The sequence below is a fragment of the Rhinopithecus bieti genome, unplaced genomic scaffold, assembly GCF_001698545.2.
Source record: "Rhinopithecus bieti isolate Rb0 unplaced genomic scaffold, ASM169854v2 scaffold_30785, whole genome shotgun sequence".
Lineage (NCBI taxonomy): Eukaryota > Metazoa > Chordata > Mammalia > Primates > Cercopithecidae > Rhinopithecus > Rhinopithecus bieti.
Genome location: NW_016813379.1, coordinates 854,005 through 873,091, shown reverse-complemented (window position 1 = coordinate 873,091; position 19,087 = coordinate 854,005). Strand labels below are relative to the sequence as shown.

At 38.1% G+C, this 19,087-nt stretch overlaps 1 long non-coding RNA gene across 1 annotated transcript in view; it reads right to left on the bottom strand.

The window, feature by feature from the left end:
• Nucleotides 1-15,072: 15,072 nt before the first annotated feature.
• LOC108512765 (uncharacterized) overlaps nucleotides 15,073-19,087 on the bottom strand; it is a 50,258-nt gene continuing 46,243 nt past the window's right edge. Inside the window, exons 5-6 of the long non-coding RNA XR_001880687.1 lie at nucleotides 18,860-18,947; nucleotides 15,073-15,116 (exon numbers count right to left, since the gene is read on the bottom strand). This is a non-coding gene — a long non-coding RNA (uncharacterized LOC108512765). The remainder of the gene's footprint in view (nucleotides 15,117-18,859; nucleotides 18,948-19,087) is intronic.

The following is a 19,087-nucleotide window of genomic DNA, read 5'->3' as shown; positions in this document are numbered from 1 at the left end:
AGAAACTACCATTAGAGTGAACAGGCAACCTACAAAATGGGAGAAAATTTTTGCAATCTACCTATCTGACAAAGGACTAATATCCAGAATCTACAAAGAACTTAAACAAATTTACAAGAAAAAAATCAAACAACCCCATCAAAAAGTGGGTGAAGGATATGAACAGATGCTTCTCAAAAGAAGTCACTTATGCAGCCAACAGACACGTGAAAAAATGCTCATCATTACTGGTCATCAGAGAAATGCAAATGAAAACCACAATGAGATACCATCTCCCACCAGTTAGAATAGCGATCATTAAAAAGTCAGGAAACAACAGGTGCTGGAGAGGATGTGGAGAAATAAGAACACTTTTACACTGTTGGTGGGAGTGTAAATTAGTTCAACCATTGTGGAAGACAGTGTGGCAATTCCTCAAGGATCTAGAACTAGAAATACCATATGACCCAGCGATCCCATTACTGGGTATATACCCAGAGGATTATAAATCATGCTACTATAAAGACACATGCACATGTATGTTTATTGCGGCACTATTCACAATAGCAAAGACTTCGAACCAACCCAAATGTCCATCAATGATAGACTGGATTAAGAAAATGTGGCACATGTACACCTTGGAATACTATGCAGCCATAAAAAAGGATGAGTTCATGTCTTTTGTAGGGGTATGGATGAAGCTGGAAACCATCATTCTGAGCAAACTATCGCAAGGACAGAAAACCAAACACTGCATGTTCTCACTCATAGGTGGGAATTGAACAATGAGAACACTTGGACACCCGGCGGGAAACATCACACACCAGGGCCTGTTGTGGGGTTGGGGGAAGGGTGAGGGGGGAGGGATAGCATTAAGAGAAATACCTAACGTAAATGATGAGTTAATGGGTGCAGCACACCAACATGACATATGTATACACATGTAACAAACCTGCAAGTTTTGCACATGTACCCTAGAACTTAAAGTACAATAAAAAAAAAATAACAAAAAGTTTGAACAGGTACTTCTCAAAAGAGAACATCTAATTGGCCAAAAAGTAAATGAAAGGTATTCAATGCATTAGTCACTAGGAAAGTATACATTAAACTACAATGAGACATATTACCATATACCTACAGAATGGCTAAAATTTAGAAGACTAGCAATATCAAATGTTGACAGACATGTAGGGGAACTAGAACTCTGTTCATTAAGTGAACTACTCTGAAAAACGTTTTGGCAATATCTCCCAGAGTAAATAAATGCCTACCCTACCCAGAATTCCACATGCCACTAGTGGGAATTTGTACATATAATATATATGTGAAATGACTTTCTATGTCCATCAGGAATGGTATGGCATCTATTGGGTGCCAACACTTTGCAGAGCTGAAATAATGCCTTCCAAGATATGTTATATGCTGTAATTCATCATTCAATATATGGTATTTTTTACTCATAGTCAGAAAACGTATGTCTGGAAATCAAACAATGGAAATGGGAGTGGCTCCTCTCACTATTACCCCTAAAAATTCAATAGCAAAATTTTACAACTTTTGAACCATGCCCCAAAGAGTTAAAGAAACCAGTGACTAAGAGAAATTCTTGAGTTTACAGGATGACAGATAAAAAACAAAACAATTTTTTGAAACTCTGAAATTCCCTCATCTTGTAAGATAACAAAACTGGCTGAAATCGGTTGAAACCAATATACCAACTGGAGTCTGCACAGAACAAGCTTACTGACATCACAGTCTGAACTTCCACCACATGTTTTATACTAATTTCCCCTGAATTTGCATGTGTAATCCATGAAATCGCATGAAGAAATAAGTGCATATGACTGAGGACTTTCTAGACCTCCCCTTTTCTGTCACCAGTTCTCTACTAATCCTAGAATCCACCACCTAAATCTTTCCTAATAAAATTATTACCTAAAAGCCAGCACAGGGAGATAGATTTTAGCTGGACTCCTGTCTCGTTGGTCAACCTATGATAAAAAGCCTTTCTTTTCTCAAAAACCCAGTATCATAATTTTGGCTTCTAATCCATTGTGTAGTAAGCCCTTTTGCTCGGTAACACTTTGATCTCTGCTGGTTCAAAGACCTTAGTGCCTAGGAGATTTATGTTTCCACCAGAGTATATAAAAATAGTTTTATTAAAATAGAAGCTCAGACGGCCACCTGGCCACCTTGGGTTCCTCATGCCACTAAATCGGGCAAACAATAAAGTTAGTGACTGAGGTGATTGATCCCGACTATCAAGGGGAAATTGAGTTCCTTACTCTGCAACGAGGCAAGGAGTGTTGTATTTATTTTCTATTGTTGTATAACAAATTACCATAAATTTAGTGGCTAAAAACAGTACCCACTTTTATAGCTCACAGCTCTGTAGGTCAGAAGTCTGGCACTTTGTGGTTGAGCTCTCTTCCCAGGGTATCACAATGCTCAGAGAAACATCCCATAAATTGGTTCCAGATTGAGAAGGTATGATGGATAAAGTGATGCTGCCTTGGGAAAATATCAAAATATACATACGTTTCCCTGGTTGAAAAAATGCTTAGTGTGCAGTGGCTGTCAATTTTGTAGCAGTGAAGCTGAAAAGGTTTTGTTGTTGTTGCAATAAACAATGGTTAGATCACAAAACAGGTTGAGAGTGTGGCTGATGAAGCAGAGAGCCTTGTTAGGAAACAGGAATTATGTTTCTGCAGAGTGCTCCCTGTACACAGATTCAAAGCCTGTCTTGGCTATTTGCTTATTTTGTGATTAAAGAAAATACTGTCCCTCTCCAGACTCTAGTTTCGTCGCCTAAAATAATGGCACAGTCAAACTAGGTCATTCCTCTGCCCTATTTGCATGTGACCTGCAAACTGAGAATGGTTTTTACTTTTTAAAAAATGATTTAAGGAAAAATAATATGTGACAGGAGTAGGTGGTCCTGAAGGCTAAAATATTTACTTTCTGGATCTTTACAAAGAATGTTTGCCAACATCTGAACTGGATCAGCAGTTGCCATCGTGGGCTTTTTTCTAAGGCAGAAAAATACTAGTTTATATTAAACAAAATCTCATATGGAACCCCAGCAAAACACAAAACAAATAGGTGGAACTGCTCTGGTTGAAGGGGTGAGAGGTTTTATTGGACATGTTTCCTCAGCTTCCCCCAGTTCTCCTCACACCTAAATCTCTCTTCAGAACCTTTGGGCTCTACAGAATGTGGGTTGAAAACATTGATTCTAGAAGGTCTCAAAGCTCTTCCAGTGTTAACGTTTTGATATTGTTTTTCATACTGGCCAATGCTGCCAAGGAACACTTTGGTCTCACAAGAGCTGAAATTGGTTTAATAATATAGCCCAATAATTATTAATGTGGCACAAGGGTGTGAACAACCACAGAGCTCCAACAAAATTACAGAACTGTGAACAAAGCAATTAGATCTTTGCCCTCTTTCCCCAAGAGTTTCTATTAGCTTCCTGAAAGTGTCCATTTTACCCCTAAAATCAGTCTTGCTGAAGCTGAAACCACCCCCAGATATAGACCTGTCTGATAAAAGGGACCAGTTTGGGCTTATCTTTTCAGTTTGAAAAGCCTGCTTTTTAAATGTAAGAAATAAGCTTATACTTAAGCTTTTCTGAAGGGTTTTAAAATGCAGAAACTAAATTTAATGGGAAATTCTTCCTGGGCTGTGTAACAACTCGCTCCTTGCCAAACCAGAGATAAATACCAGTTCCTCAGTTCATAGGGGCTTTCCTTTTTTGGTCTAAGGGGAGAAGTTGTGCAACCAGAGAGTTGTACAAAGGTTCGGTTCAACTGTCTTTCTGGCATATTCTTTGTGGAATCTGCATCCAAGGTGATGGCCTATATCTCAAAGCTATAATCTACCCATTAAGCCAAAGACTCTTCTGTGTTGAAACCTAAGAGGGAATAGGTGAAGTTGATTCTTCTTCTACATCCCTATTTCACATCCTGCAGATTCTAATGCTCTCCCAAGATTTTCATAAACTCCCAGGGGACTAATACTTTTACAGTTAGCTCTGGCTCTGATTTCCTGCCTCTACTGAACTCTATATAGGGTAGATGGTTCTCTATTTTCACGATGGCATATGCTCAAACATAAAACTCAATTTGTATCAAAAGCCATTAAAAATTTCACCAGGATGACAGTATGAGGAGTCTCTCTCCCCTTAGCTCCCAATCAAGAGTCTGCAAAACCACTCCCCAGAGAAATATGCATAATTGATTGATACATATTTGGAGAAAGAGACAGAGACAGGGAGATAGATATATATTATCTATCTATTTATCTACCTGTCTATCACCAATCATTTAAAGTGTCTGGAAATTATCCTAAAGTCTTGTAGAAATAAATAAACATTTACGCAAGAAAATCTACTAAAACTCAGTAAGACAAATGAGGCATTGCATTGGAGTCAATGTCCTCCCCAGAAGCCGAGCAGATGCCAGTGCCATGTTTCCTGTACAACCTGCAGAACCCTGAGCCAATCAAACCTCTTTTCTTTATTAGGTTGGTGCAAAACTAATTGTGTTTTTTGCCATTACTTTTAATAAAAGTGCATAAGAGAGCATTAAAGTTTGAAAATTTACAATATGGCCATGTGGCAGAGAAAAAAAAGTTTTTTTCTGGAGAAGAATTTGGCCAGGTACGGTGGCTCACACCTGTAATCCCAGCACTTTGGGAGGTTGAGGCAGGTGAATAACCTGAGGTCAGCAGTTTGAGACCAGCCTGGCCAACAAGGTGAAACCCCATCTCTACTAAAAATACAAAAATGAGCTGGGCGTGGTGGCGGGCACCTGTAATCCCAGCTACTGGGGAGGCTGAGAATCTCTTGAACCCTAGAAGCGGAGGTTACAGTGAGCCAAGATCATGCCATTGCACTCCAGCTGGGCGACAAGAGTGAAACTCTGTCAAAAAAAAAAAAAAAAAAAAAAAGAATTCAAGTGGGCCATGGAACAACCACTTGCTAGAAATATTTGCATAACTAAAAGAGAGCCAAGTGCTAATAGACAAGACAATAGGGAAAAGGTCTCAAAGGTATTTCAGAGACCTTCATGGCAGCCCCTTCCACCATGGGCTCATATGCCTAGGAGGGAAGAAGGGTTTTGTGGGCCAGGCCGAGGTCCTCACTGTCTTGCACAGCCTCAGGACAATGCTTCCCACATCCTCTCCTTTCCAACTCCAGCCAGGGCTCAAAGGGGCCTCAGTATAGCTCAAGCTGTCACTTTAAGAGAATGCAACCCAAAAGCCTTGGCAGCTTCCATGTGATGTTAAGCCTCCTGGTGCACGGAGTGCAAAAGTAAAGGCTTGGTGGCCTCTGCCTAGATTTTAGAGGAGGTATAATAAAGCCTGGGTGCCCAGGGAGAATCCTGCTGCAAAGGAAGAGCCCCCACAGAGAACCTCCACTAGGGTAGTGTGAAGGGAAAGTGTGGGGTTGGATGTCCCACACAGAGTCTCAACTGGGGCACTACCAAGTGAAGCTGTGGAAAAGGGGCCTTTGTCCTCCAGACTCCAGAATGGAAGATCCACTGTCAGTTTGCACTCTGCATCTGGAAAAGCCAGAAGCAGTCAACAACCTGTGAGAGCAGCTGTGGGGTCTGAACCCTTCAAAGCCACAACAGCAGAACCTTCCAAGGCCTTTGGAGTCCATCCCTCACGGAAGTGTGCCCTTGGTGTGGGACATGAAGTCAAAGGAGATTGTTTTGAAGCTTTACAATTTAATAACTGCCCTGCTGGATTTTGAACTTGCATGGCACCTTTAGCCCCTTTGTTTTGGCTATTTGTTTCCTTTGAAATGGAAATGTTTACCCAATTCCTATACTTTCATTTTATTTTGGAAGTAAATAATTTGTTTTTGATTTTATAGGCTCGTAAGTGAAAGGGACTTGCTTTGTCTCAAACGAGACTATGGACTTTTGAGTTAAAGCTGGAATGAGTTAAAACTTTGGGGGACTGTTGGGAAGGCATGATTATTTTCCAATATGAAAAGGACATGAGATTTGAAGGAGCTAGGGATAGAATGATGTAGTTTGGATATTTGTCCCTACCCAAATCTCATGTTGAAATGTAATCCCCAGTGTTAGAGGTGGAGCCTAGTGGGAGGTGTTTGGATCATGGAGATGGATTTCTCATAAATGCCTTCGCCCATCCTTTTGGTGATAAGTGAGTTCTTGCTCTGAGTCCATATAAGATCTGCTCATTTAAAAGTGTGTGTAGCTCCTCCCCACCCCTACCCGCTCTCTGTCTCTTTCTTCTGCTCTGCCATGGGAAATATCTGCTCCCACTTCACCTTTTGCCATGAGTAAAAGCTCCCTGAGGCCTCCCCAGATGCTGAGAAGATGCCAGTGCTGTGTTTCCTGTATGGCCTGAAGAATTGTGAGACAATTAAATCTCTTTTCTTTGTAAATTACCCATTTACAAAGCATATTTTATATAGCAATGCAAGAACTGCCTGACACAAGTATCTCACTGAGAAGGCCAGGCCACAAATTTTACTTATCCCTCTCCCAACTCCAAAATGCAGAGATTAAATTCTTGGTGAATATGCCCTAAAGGTCTGGGTTTCCCTTCCTTTTTCCACCCAGCCTTCATGGATAAAAGTTTTCCCCGAAGCATGGAATGCCAATAATGCTGGGGTCCTGATCACCTTCATTCCAGTTTACTCAGAGTGCAGAAGTTTTACACTGAAAGAAGTAAGACAAGCAGACCAGGGGCTATTGCCCTTCTGAATACCTAACGTAGTTTATCAGAGATGTCTGTCCCAGGCAACAGGCAGTCCATAAGAGCAGAGAGCTTCAGATCTCTTCTCAAAGAAACTGACTGTTTGAAACAAAATGTGGGAAGTGTAAAACTAAGCTTCAAAACAATAGCTTCTCTGAATTAAGAGTGACAAGCTAAACCATATGCCAGCTGGTTTACCAGAGAGAACCAGAGTAAAAGACAGTTGAGAACACTCCTGGTGTCAGAGAACATTCAAAGATGGGCACTGAAACTTACCCTTCCCCAAACTTAATTGGATCAAGCCATGGAACAATTTATGCCCCAGGACATTTTTAAAAAAAAATAATAGAGCCATCAGCCTGCAATTAGTGCAGCCTAACATGGATTTCCCTATTCTTTCAATTCTGTGAGTATCTGCTTTATGCATTTTGAAACTCTATTGTTGGGTATGTACATATTGAAGACCTTTATATTTTCTTAGAGAATTGACCTGTCTATCATTACCTAGTGTTTTTCTTTATTCCTAACAATATTTCTTGCTTTGAATGCTACTTTGTTTTGTATTACCAATAATATAATTATTCCCACTTTTTTATTAATGTCTTCATGCTATATCATTTTTAGCACTTCATTTTTAATCTTATGTTTAAACTAAGTTTCTTGTAGACAGTATAGGGTCATGTTTCTTGTCCATTGTGACAATCTCTGAAGTTTAATTTTAAAATTCAATATATTGATATTAAATGTGATTAATATATTGAGTTAATATCTTCTATCTTGTCAGCTCTTTTCTGACTTTAATTACTTTTACATCATTACATCATTGCCTTTAGAGCATTAATGAAAACCTACTTCATATTGAGGAAGGATTTAGAAAGAAAACTTCTATATGTACAAGAAAAACAGGAATAGTATGGAGTCCAGGCTACAGCTATAAGAGGAGCAAAAGAAGACCACATCTATGATCCCCCAGGATACAATGCCTGCCATATTACTTTTATTAATAACTACAAAAAGCATAATTACTTTTGCACCAACTTAATATTTAGTTCATTTTTTTCTTTCTGCTTCCTTATTTTTATGACTTCTCTTGGGCTAGTTGAACATTGTTTATGATTTGATTTTATCTTCTTCCTTGGCTTATCCATTTATATGAATTATAAGCCAAGACGTAAGCAAGACTAGGTGGATTTATAAAGAAAAAGAGGTTTAATGGACTCACAGTTTCACATGGCTGGGAAGGCCTCACAGTCATGTCAGAAGACAAAGAAGTAGCAAAGGCGCATCTTACATGGCAGCAGGCAAGACAGCATGTGCAGGGAAACTGTTTTCATAAAGCCATCAGATCACGTGAAATTTATTCACTGTCATGAAAGAACAGCACAGAAAAAAACCTGCCCCCATGATTCAATTACCTCCCACCAGTCCCTCCCACAACACATGGGGATTATGGGAGCTACAATTCAAGATGAGATTTGGGTAGGGACACAGCCAAGCCGTATCAGGCGTGATACCTATGTGCACATTGAATTGAGGCAGATCACCAGAGTCCCCACATATACCAGTAAGAAGCTGGAGGCAGTGGAACAATTTCCTCTGTTTCTCAGGAAACCACAGAGGAAGGCTCTTAAACAAACCCAATGCATTCCCTTGGTTTAGAGAAGTCTAGGACAGCAGCAGAATTTCCCCTGTGTCCTCACGGTGGCAAACAAGCAGATGAGACAAAGGCTAACTTAAAGTTATCTTAAGGTTTAGAATAATGTAGCAGTGACCTGCTTGACCCATGACCAAAGGATAGTCACAATTATGTCTTTCTCAGTGGATACCAGTGCAGACCTGTTAATGACATAGAACTAATGAGGTATCGTCAAACACCATTCCAATGTACCACACAAGTCCCTAGAAAGCAGATGCAACTTGAAGGAAAGGAAGTTGGGTGGGGACTGAACTGACTTGAATTTCTCTTTTGTCAAATGGTAGAATATGTACTATTAAGAGAAATTAAATTGAGTCACATAAAAATAAATTACAATTCTTGTCAACTGACTCTGTGGACCAAGATTCTTACCTATTAAACTTATAATGGCATTACTTCTTGCACACGACTATGTTCCAGGCATCTAGCTAAACACATTATATACATACATCCCCTTAGCAACCCTGTGGCATAGATCCTAGTGCCATCTGCATTTGAAGGATGGAGAGGTTGTGGCTTAATAAGGTTAAATAAGCTGCCTAAGATTTCACAGGTAGTGAGGGCAGGGCTGGAACTCAATGTCCCGACCTGCAGGACAGTCGAACGGGCCCTGGAAGGGGGAGTGGGAATGGAGGAGACAAGAAAACACAAGAAATGGAGACAAGACAAACAGCCTGATCAAGTCTCGTTTATTGAGTATAGGGTCATGCCTTATATAGGCTGGCAGGGGAAAATGTTCGGCCAGGGCGGTGATAGGGGCCGGATCTTCTCAAATTACAATCGCGCATGCGCCGTGGGTTTGTACTTTTCCCGGGCGCGGGATCGCACCTGCGCCCTGGGCTGCATATCTTCCTGGGCGGGAAAATGTTTGCGCGCGCGCGGGAAAGGTTGGCGCGCGCGGGAAAGGTTGGCGCGCGGGAACAGTTTTGGCGCGCGCGGGAGAAACTTAGGCGCGCGCGGGAGAAACTTAGGCGCGCGCGGGAAAAGCTTTGGGCGCGCGCGGGAAGGGTTTATAAATAAAGAACCCGGGAATGCGCCCTCTTGTCTCCGCTTTGCGGAGATCAAGCAACAGAGGTCGGCTAATTCCGGGCCTCATGGCTCCGGACAACTCAACATAAGTCTTTACAGTGATGAAGCTTACATTCTTAACCACTAGAACTTAGTAACTCTACAGGGCCAGTGATAGGTTTTCTTTTCTTTACTTTCTGAGCTCTAGGGCATAATGTGTCTTTATGCCCTAGAGCTCAGAAAGTTAAAAAAAATAAAAATAAAAAAGAGGAGAAGACACCATATTGCCTTCTATAACATTTATCTAGCTTTTCTGATCTGGCTTAAAAACAAAATCATCACTTCAAATAGTATCATGTTGGATAAAATTGGTCTGAGTTACAAATATAAGTCTTTGAGGTGTTTTTAATACCAAATATCATTGACTATCATAGCTGAAAGAATTTTTTAGATAATCTAGCTTAGAGATTCTCAAAGTATGGTCCCTAGACCAGCATCATCATCAACATGTGGGAAATGAAGAGGAATGCAACTTCTCTGGCCCAACCCCAGACCTACTGAGTCATAAATTCTGAAAGTAGAACCTATTGATCTGTGTTTTTGCAAGCCTGCCAACTTATTCTAATGCATGATACAGTTTTAGAATCACTATTCTAGTTCAATACTAGAGACCCACTGTGCATCAAAATATGTGTCAAGAAATGAGCTTGGGAAGTTTTGCAGGAGTCAAATCAAATTAAAAGATTTGAACTTTAACCTGTATGTAATAAGGTTGGAGGGGTTTTTAAGCAGGGAAGGCATGTTTGGATTGGTATTTTATTACTTATTATACGTATTCATCTATTCACTGACCCACCAAATATTTATTGAGTGCCTGTAAGTTGTGAAGCTTTGAGCTAAGAAACTGAGCTCTTAATCTATCAGTAAAATTGGTTAGATTGATTGAGCAAGAATGAAAGAATGGGAGGCCAATTACGGGTTTATTGTAAAAGTTCACATGGATGATGACAAAAGCTTGAACAATATGGCCCTGGAGGAGTAAAATGATTAGTAGACACTTGGTACATTACATGCACTTCTCTAAGGCTTTCATGTATACCCAATTTGGTATGTGTCTTAGTCCATTCAGGCTGCTGTAACAAAATATCCTGAACTAGGTAGCTTATAAACCACAGACCTTTTTTTCTAAAACCTCTGGAGGCTGGGAAGTTCAAGATCAAGGCACTGACTGGTTTGGTGTCTGTCTAAGGCCCACTTTCTGGTTCAAGAGGGAGTATTGCTGCTGCTTCTCACATAGTAGAAGGTGCTAGCTAGCCCTCTGTAGTCTCTTTTCTAAGGACAGTAGTCTCATTTATGAGGGTTCCATCCACATAACTTAGTCACCTCCCAAGGGGACCACTTTCTAATACCATCACCTTGGAAGAGATTCCAACCTATGAATTTTGGGGTGACACAAAGGTTTGAACTATAGCAGTATGAGGAGGTGGAATAAGGCTACAATGGACTTGAGATTACCCAACTGAGGCAATTGGGTAGAATATGGTGATATTAACTAAACTGGAAATAAGGAAAGAGGAGCACATGAAGGGGTGGGATGACCAGATACTACATGGTATGGGAGCTTCATCAGCCCAACTGCAATGGCATGACCTCTGATGGGGCCCCGTAGTGACTTGAGTCATTAGCATAGAAGGTAGTCCAAATCCATTGAAAGTATTCTTAGTGAATAGAAAAAAAATCTTTACATTGAACTGAAATGCTGACTTTTTGTAGCTTCAACTCACTAGTCTTGTTTGACTAGCAACTCAGAATAAATCTAATTTGGAGAGTCCCTAAAGCTAAATTCCCAAAGACATGACTGTAAACCAAGTGTTTATACTCTAATCCTGTTGACTTCTAGAATCATTTGCCTTCATTTCTGAGAATCTGCGATTTGGCAATGATTTGTTCACATCTTAATTGTTTCTTTTTCCATTTCATTCTTATTGACAGTTTCAATGATTAAAATTGGACATTTTATGTATCAAGAAAACTTGCTGTTAACTCTAAAATCATCTCTTTTTGAAAAGTAAGTCATTATCCCCTTCTGTAGTCATCTTGTAAAATTCTCTTTTAATCAGGTGAAAATGAAAAAACATAAACAAAACCTTTATGCTCACCTTTATTGAATTGTAGGCTATTTCTTCATCCTTTGTCCTCTTAACATAGATTTCTCTTAGGTGTTCTACTCACACCTAGACATCTGTGTCTTACTGTCTCAAAAAATATCATTATCACACATTTTTCTTAGAAAGTAGCACAGTGCAGACCTCAAGGCTCCAGTTATCCTTCTATCCCTAGCATTTTTTACTGCTCACATCCTCCCTGGGCTAGAATAAAATCAACAGTTAAAGGTCTGCCCTTCAGATTCTCCCAGATCTATGGGTTGTTTTAGGTTTAAAGGCCAATTTTTACTGTCTTGTTGTTGAGAGGCTACTGATAATATTGAATAGAATGCACGTCTAGAAAACATCCATCTCTCAGTGCTTTTCTGCTTTTAAAACAAATGTTATTTTCTGATACTAAAATCAACACATATTCATAAGAAAAAAATTGCAAAATGAATAAAAGGGTACAGAAAAATATCAGGATAACCCCAACACAAACAGAAACAATTACTGTATTTTATTGCAATTTCTTCCTGAATTTTTTCTATGCATATATTTTTACAGTTAAGACCAGATATCTTTTCTTCTGCTTTTTAACTTTATATGGTACTGTATCTTTGCATTCAAATTAATATTTTAACATTATTTTTAAATAGCCACGAAATGGTCGATCATATGTATATGTCAAATTCTAGCTTAACAATTCCTGAACTTCCGGTCATTTCGTTATTTTCCAGTGTTTTGGCTTTCACAAATAGTGCTGCAGCAAAAATCTTGGTGCATGAAGCTTTGTCTACATTTAGGATGGGAAAGTATAGATTTTTTATGTCTAAAACAAAGGTGTAGAATTTCTGATCTGAAGGAAGTAACATTTTTAAAATACACAGAAATTTATTTTCCTTTTTTCTATACATTTTTGCTAAGTTGCGATCATACTACACATATGCAGCTTATTTATTTTACATTAGATGAATACATTTCTTTATACTTAAAATTCCCCAAATTTTGAACATTTCATTTTGATTACATTTTAATAACAATTTCTGTGCATAGATTTGGCTATATTTTATTATTTCCATGAGCTAAAAATAACAGGGGCAGAATATGTTAGCAAAGGGATTTGAACTTATAGTATATTGCATTCTCATTATTCATTTTTAGTTTCCATGATCACTAAATAAATTGGACATTTTTTATGGGTTTTCGGTGTATCCTTTCCCTTTTTGACATTACTTTTACTTTAATTAAGACATGATTTCAGAACATATAGAACATTCACATCCTTTTTAATGGCTATGTAGTTAACCCTCTGTATGGATATGCTATAATTAATTTAATCATGCTTCCATAGGTTGACATATGTTTCTAGTTTTTGATATTTCAAGCAATGTTGAAAGGCTTTTTGTTCTGAGTAATGCTTAGCAAATATTTCCCCTTTCCAATATTAAAAAATTTTTCTCCTATAGTTTCTTCCAGCATGTAGATTTAATTGCATATTTATATATTTAGAACTTACGTTGTGCATACTTAAAATAGAGCTCTAACTTTATTTTATTCCACATAGCCAATTATTCCCACCTAATTTATTGAATAATTCATCATTTCCTTACTGTTTGTTGTGTCTATATTTGCATATACACCGGATCTTTTAATAGTCTCTCTCTTCTTGTTCACTAATCTATTTGTCTATTCTTTATACCTCTTTAATCACAGAAGCTTTATATACATTTAAAAATCTGATATGGAGAGTCTTGATGCACAAGTCTTCTGTTTCAAAATGTATTGCCTAGATCCATTAATGAATGCCAAAATTAGTAAGCAAAAGTTTAAGCAGAAATAGAGTATTCGCATAGTCTCAAAGCATCTCACTTCCACAAATATGTAGTAAGGGGGAATAGCAAATTTACAGTGAAGAATCTTGACAGATAGCACTTAACCAAGTGATCAGGGTTAACATTATCAGTAATACATGTAAACATCACCTCCGTCTGATACAATGCAATGAGAAGGGCTAGGTACCCTTCCCAGGAATGCATATCCTGAATCTAATCATGAAAAATCATCAGACCAACCCCAAATCGTGGAACATTCTAAAAAATAACTGACCAGGACTCTCCAAAAGTGTCAAGGGTGCAACGGAAAAGAAAAGACTGGGGAATTGTCACATAGTGGAGGAGACTAAGGGGATATGACAATTAAAAACAGTGTGGGATCCTGAAACAGCATGAGTACATTAGCTGAAAAACTGGTGAAATCAGAGAATCTGCTCCATACCTCTCTCCTAGTTTCTAGTGGTAACCGGCAATGCTTCACGTTCCTTGGCCTGCAGAGACATCACTCCAACGTCTTCCTCCATCTTCACAACGTGCTCTTCTTCTCGAGTGTCTGCGTGTTCTTCTCTGTTTCTTATAGGCACTTTCACTGGATTTAGGGCCCACCTTGATCTAGTATAATCTCATCCACAATCTTGCTTTCATTGCATCTTTGAAGATCCTATTTCCAGATAGGGTCACATTCTGAAGTTCTGAGTGGACACGTTTTTTAGTTTTTATTGGGAGGGACACTATAAAACCTATAACACAGGGGTTTTATTTCCTTGACCACAGCAGTCTCAATGCCAAGGAGACTATCTGGCGTGGGTTAAGTGTCTGCTAAATGTTGAACAAATTGAACTCCCTTTATTCAGAAATTAATTAGAGCTGAGTGGTGACTGTTCCCTTTACATGACATTCAGTCTATATCTCCTTATAAGGCCTGCACTCATTCATGCCATCTGCTGAGCCTTATAGGTGTATAGATTTAGAACCCCTGTTCATCAGGTTTATAGCACTGCCCACTTTTTCTCCCACTGAAATGGGAAGAAAGGATGAGGGAAAGTGGAGAGGGGAGAAATACCCTGGGGAACTCAGGAATGGCAATGCAAACCATAGCCAGCCAGGATTGGGATTCTGGTTTTGTCACTAACTTAATTTGAGTCCCAACTGACTCAGTTTCTTCATCTGTAAAGTGGGAGTATAATAGTGCCTGTCACTTTGTTGTGAGGACTAATGAAATTGATTCTCATACAGTGCATAATCAAAAACTACAGAGCAAACTGCTGGAAAATGATTAGCCAGCATCCAAATACCTTGGTGCCCAAAGTTAACCCAATCTCCAGGAATACAATAGGAATCAGAAAGAATAGGAAACCTACAACCACGTCTTTTCAACCTTCCAGTTAGAAGAGCCAAATTATTTCTTATTAGACTTTGAGACAATCTCACACACTCAAACCAACATTTACATTTCTAAATGAGAACCACACCAGCCTGCTTCCTTATAATAACTTCCAGATGACAGATTGTCTTTTTAAGCTAAACATTTAATCATATTACAATCATATTTTAATTACTCTAGGGAAAGGATAAAGAAACCAGAGAGTGAATCTCTTGGATAATGTATTTGTAGCTCCACCTTGAAATTTTTTCCTACTAGGTTTCCAGAATCTCATTTTCTTTTCCCTCTTACTCCCACTTCGTCATTTATTAGCCTTAGAATCAATGTGGTAGAGGCTGAAAGGAAGAAGAAGAGAATGATATTTAAATACCAGAACTTTCTCTTAAACAGTTTGCTAACGTTTTTCATCTGATGCTATAAAATGTATATTATTACTCTCATTTTACAAATGAATAAACTAAGACTTCAAGATAAGTTGAGAATTAGCTTGCCCAAAGTTATCCAAATGTTATGTGATGCAGCTATTTGATACAGTCAGTTTAACTTCAAAGTCTGCAATATTTATTATACAACACAATGTCCAGCAGTTAAAATATAGTGTTATAAATGCAATTACACACAGAGAGACATGCATACACCACCCCCTCCACACACACAACTCAGCATGCATTTTTGCCCCACTACTTTGGCCCATTTAAATACAACCTCTGTTATTAAAATGACTTTAACAAATTGCCCTGTATTTTAATAAAGATAAGAAATTACAGGAAAGGTTAGGAGACTTGCTAGCTTTGGTAATATTCATTTTGCAAAGAAGACAAGGCTCATTTGGGATTAGCATTTTTTCTCAAGGCAAAACTGCTATGCCTCATGGTCCAAAAACCTTATCATATAAGCAGATTAATTTTAATAGGGCACTTTGGCTCATATTGTTATTTTTATGTAACTATGTTTTGAATCACCACTTTAAAAGCAAACAGTCTAATTTTCTTTTCCTTAAGCTTCTTTTTCATTTTCTCCATTCTGTAAACAAATGAGCTAGTATTGAATACTTGAGGGAATCGGAAAGAATAGGAAACCTAGAACCATGCCTTTTCAGACTTCTAATAAGAAAAAACAAATTCTGTGACCAAAAATTGGCAAAAAATATAGCCAAAGACTTACAAGTGATGGGATAACTGTCTGTAATATATGTCTTGTGGAAAAGTTGTTTACATTCATTCTCTGAGGCCTGCCAAAGATCGCAAAATAAGGATCCTAAGTCTTACTGGGATTCAGAGTCTTTATTTATTCATATGTTTGTAGGAAATAAAAGTACACATTTAATGAAAATGTCTCTTTCCAACAATAAAGTGGGCTGCCTTGGGAAGTTTCCAAGTCCTGCCGTTTAAGATGACTGGGTCAGTTGGTTGAAAATGACCTGAAAGTGAAGCAAATACCCTTTAAAGTCATTCAAGGCCTCTCTGAGGTTTCTTCCAGTACCAAGGTTCTTCAATTCACACATCGATGGGCGTGTAGTCATCTATGCCAGATGGTGTTCTATCACTTCACTTTCAACATCAGCCAATTGACCCTAGTGACTTGAGCCTCTCCACTGTCAACTCTCTAGATCAGGGACCCTGCAGGCCATGGATCAAATCTAGACACCCACAAGTTTTAGTACTGCCTATCAACTAAGAGTGGTTTTTAACATTTTCAAATGGCCAGAAAAATTCAAAAGAGGAATGGTGTTTCATGACATGTAAAAATTATATGAAATTCAATATCCAGTATCCAGAAAGTGTTATTGGAACACTCCAACATTCATTTGTTCATGTATTGCCGATGGCCACTTTTATGTTACAGCAGAAGAGTTGAATAGTTGTGACAGGTACCATATATCTGCAAAGCTGAAAATATTTGTTTTCTGGGTCTTTACAAAAAATGTTTACTGATCCCTGCTTTAAAACATAAACCTATAAAGGCAGGCATTGTGGTCTTTGCTGTCTGTCTTTGAAGCTTTACTGTTCAGCACATAGTGGCTTCAATGTTGTGGTTGTTGAATGAATAAGTGAATCAAAGATGATCGTGTTCAAAATTTATAAAAAGTAGTTAAATCTGACTATAAACAGTTTCATCTTCTAGAGAGACCACCAAAAGCTTCTATCCTTCTTTCTAAACAAGCAGAGGTACATTGTATGCAAAAAGGAGATGCAACCAGAGATAATATTGAAGTATCGTGTACCTGTACAGCATAATGCCATGCTTCTATTCTGATTGGCCTGGGCTGTACCTCAGCAGTCATTAGCAATTTTGGAAATCACCCTGGACACACTACAGGATATTATCTTAATAACTTACGACTTATTCAGACCCTGCTGAATTCCCAAAATTCCTTCAGAAACTTTGTCTTTTCTTGCCTTAATCAGTTGGCGAATTTAATTCTCTCTGGAGGAATAATTGGAGGGAATTATTCTTTCCTTTCAACACAGAGAGAAAGCCAGCTCAGCAATCCAATGACACTTGCTGCAGGTTAGATGAATGTCAACACCTCCTCCTCCCTCCACACAAAAAGAACATTAATACATGAAGTCACATTTAACAAAAATCTTGCAAACATTTCAGCAGCAACGTTTTTGGAAACCCATTTTAGAATATTAAAGTGTGTTAAAGATGCTTACACTAATTCTCATCTCCCCTCCCAGCTTTTTTAAACTGTTAGCCACATAGTACTAATTATCCAGCTGGCATTGTTGCAACAGAAGTTTTCCAAGTTGCCTCCCCAATTTGAAGCTGTCAGGAGAAGTGCTGAAGACTTGCATTTACTCCTACAGCTTGGTGCTCTAATTAAAGCAATAAATACGGTTCCCTTCAAGGGAGAAGTAGGCAGGGAGGAAAGATCTCTTCCAATCCATTGGTCTCACAATGTAGTTTGTAGGATTTAAATTCCAATTTACATAAGACCACGAAAGAACCTTTACACAGAGACAGCAGAAGAAAAAGGCAGCTACTGGGTAGAGGCAGAAGGGAGGCTAGCTCCAATCCCAAGGCCAGAGTAGATAGGAGATGGGATGTCCTCTGAAGGGCAAGGACAGCTGTCTCATGAGTTTTCTTATCGCTCATTGGTTAGAACCAGCCTGATATGGTTTAGAATTACAGACATCCCAAAGATCATTTGGGTCACAATTAGTATATGGAATGAAGCACACAATTTTGTTTATGTGTTTGTTTGATATTTGCTTTATTTTTATTTGCAGAAGAAAAAATGGTGAGTTAAAGTTCTTGTCACATTATTGCCTGATCCTTTTAAATAATTTTAGACATGGAGAACATTAGAAAGAAGAAAACACCTTTGTCACCTTAAATCTTCCACCAAGAAATATCCATTATTATTAGGGGACTATCATATCAAATATCATCTTTATATGCATAGAATAGTAAACGGATTCAAAACTTATTTTAAAAGATCATGCAGTGATTTTGCATAAAAGCATTTATTTTGACTTGATTTTCATAGAAGGGGGAGAAGATAATGACCTTATTTCTTGTTTTCCAAAAATATCCCTCTAAGACTGATGAAAAGCTCTTTAGAAGTTGAAATCATTATGTCTTTGATTTTTTTAGCAAATTTCTGTTTTGACCCTATCCATTGACTTTATCAAAGAAAAATCTCACAACTTCTCCTACCTCTTCTAACTGCATTTTTTAATTTTTGAACTAATTTTATTATGTTTATCATTATCTTTATTATATTTTGTCACATGAGTAATCTGTTCCATAAATATTATTTGCATAATTGGCTTATATTAGTTTTAGATTTAAAAAGATTCAGTACACACCACTAATACTTTTTTTATTATGGCTCCTTCAGTTCTCATTTAATTTTTTTTTTTTTTTTTTTTTCTTTTGCTTTTAAAACAAAACTTGTCACCAAGTGCATGTGTATATTTGGGATAAGAAGGGTTGTTTGGTGCTGAAATGCTTCATGTCTGAGTATATCTAATTGTTGTCTTATACTTGAAATACATACTGGCTCTATTCATTATTTTTAGATACACTCCTAGAACTTTATAGAAAGTTTTCAAAATTGAGTGCTTACCTGGGAAAGAGAAATGTCAATCTGATTTCCCTTTTCTGGCTCCTGTAGGCATTTGAGTTTGTGACACCTGACTCTGGTCCAGCTCCTTCTTTAGACCAAAAAAAAAAAAAAGCCAACTAATTTTAAATACAGATTCTCACTAGAAGTATATAAAAACACTTAATCTTTGCCATTCTGATAAAGAAAGAAAATTATATGACACTGCTGCTTTAACATGCATATCTTTGA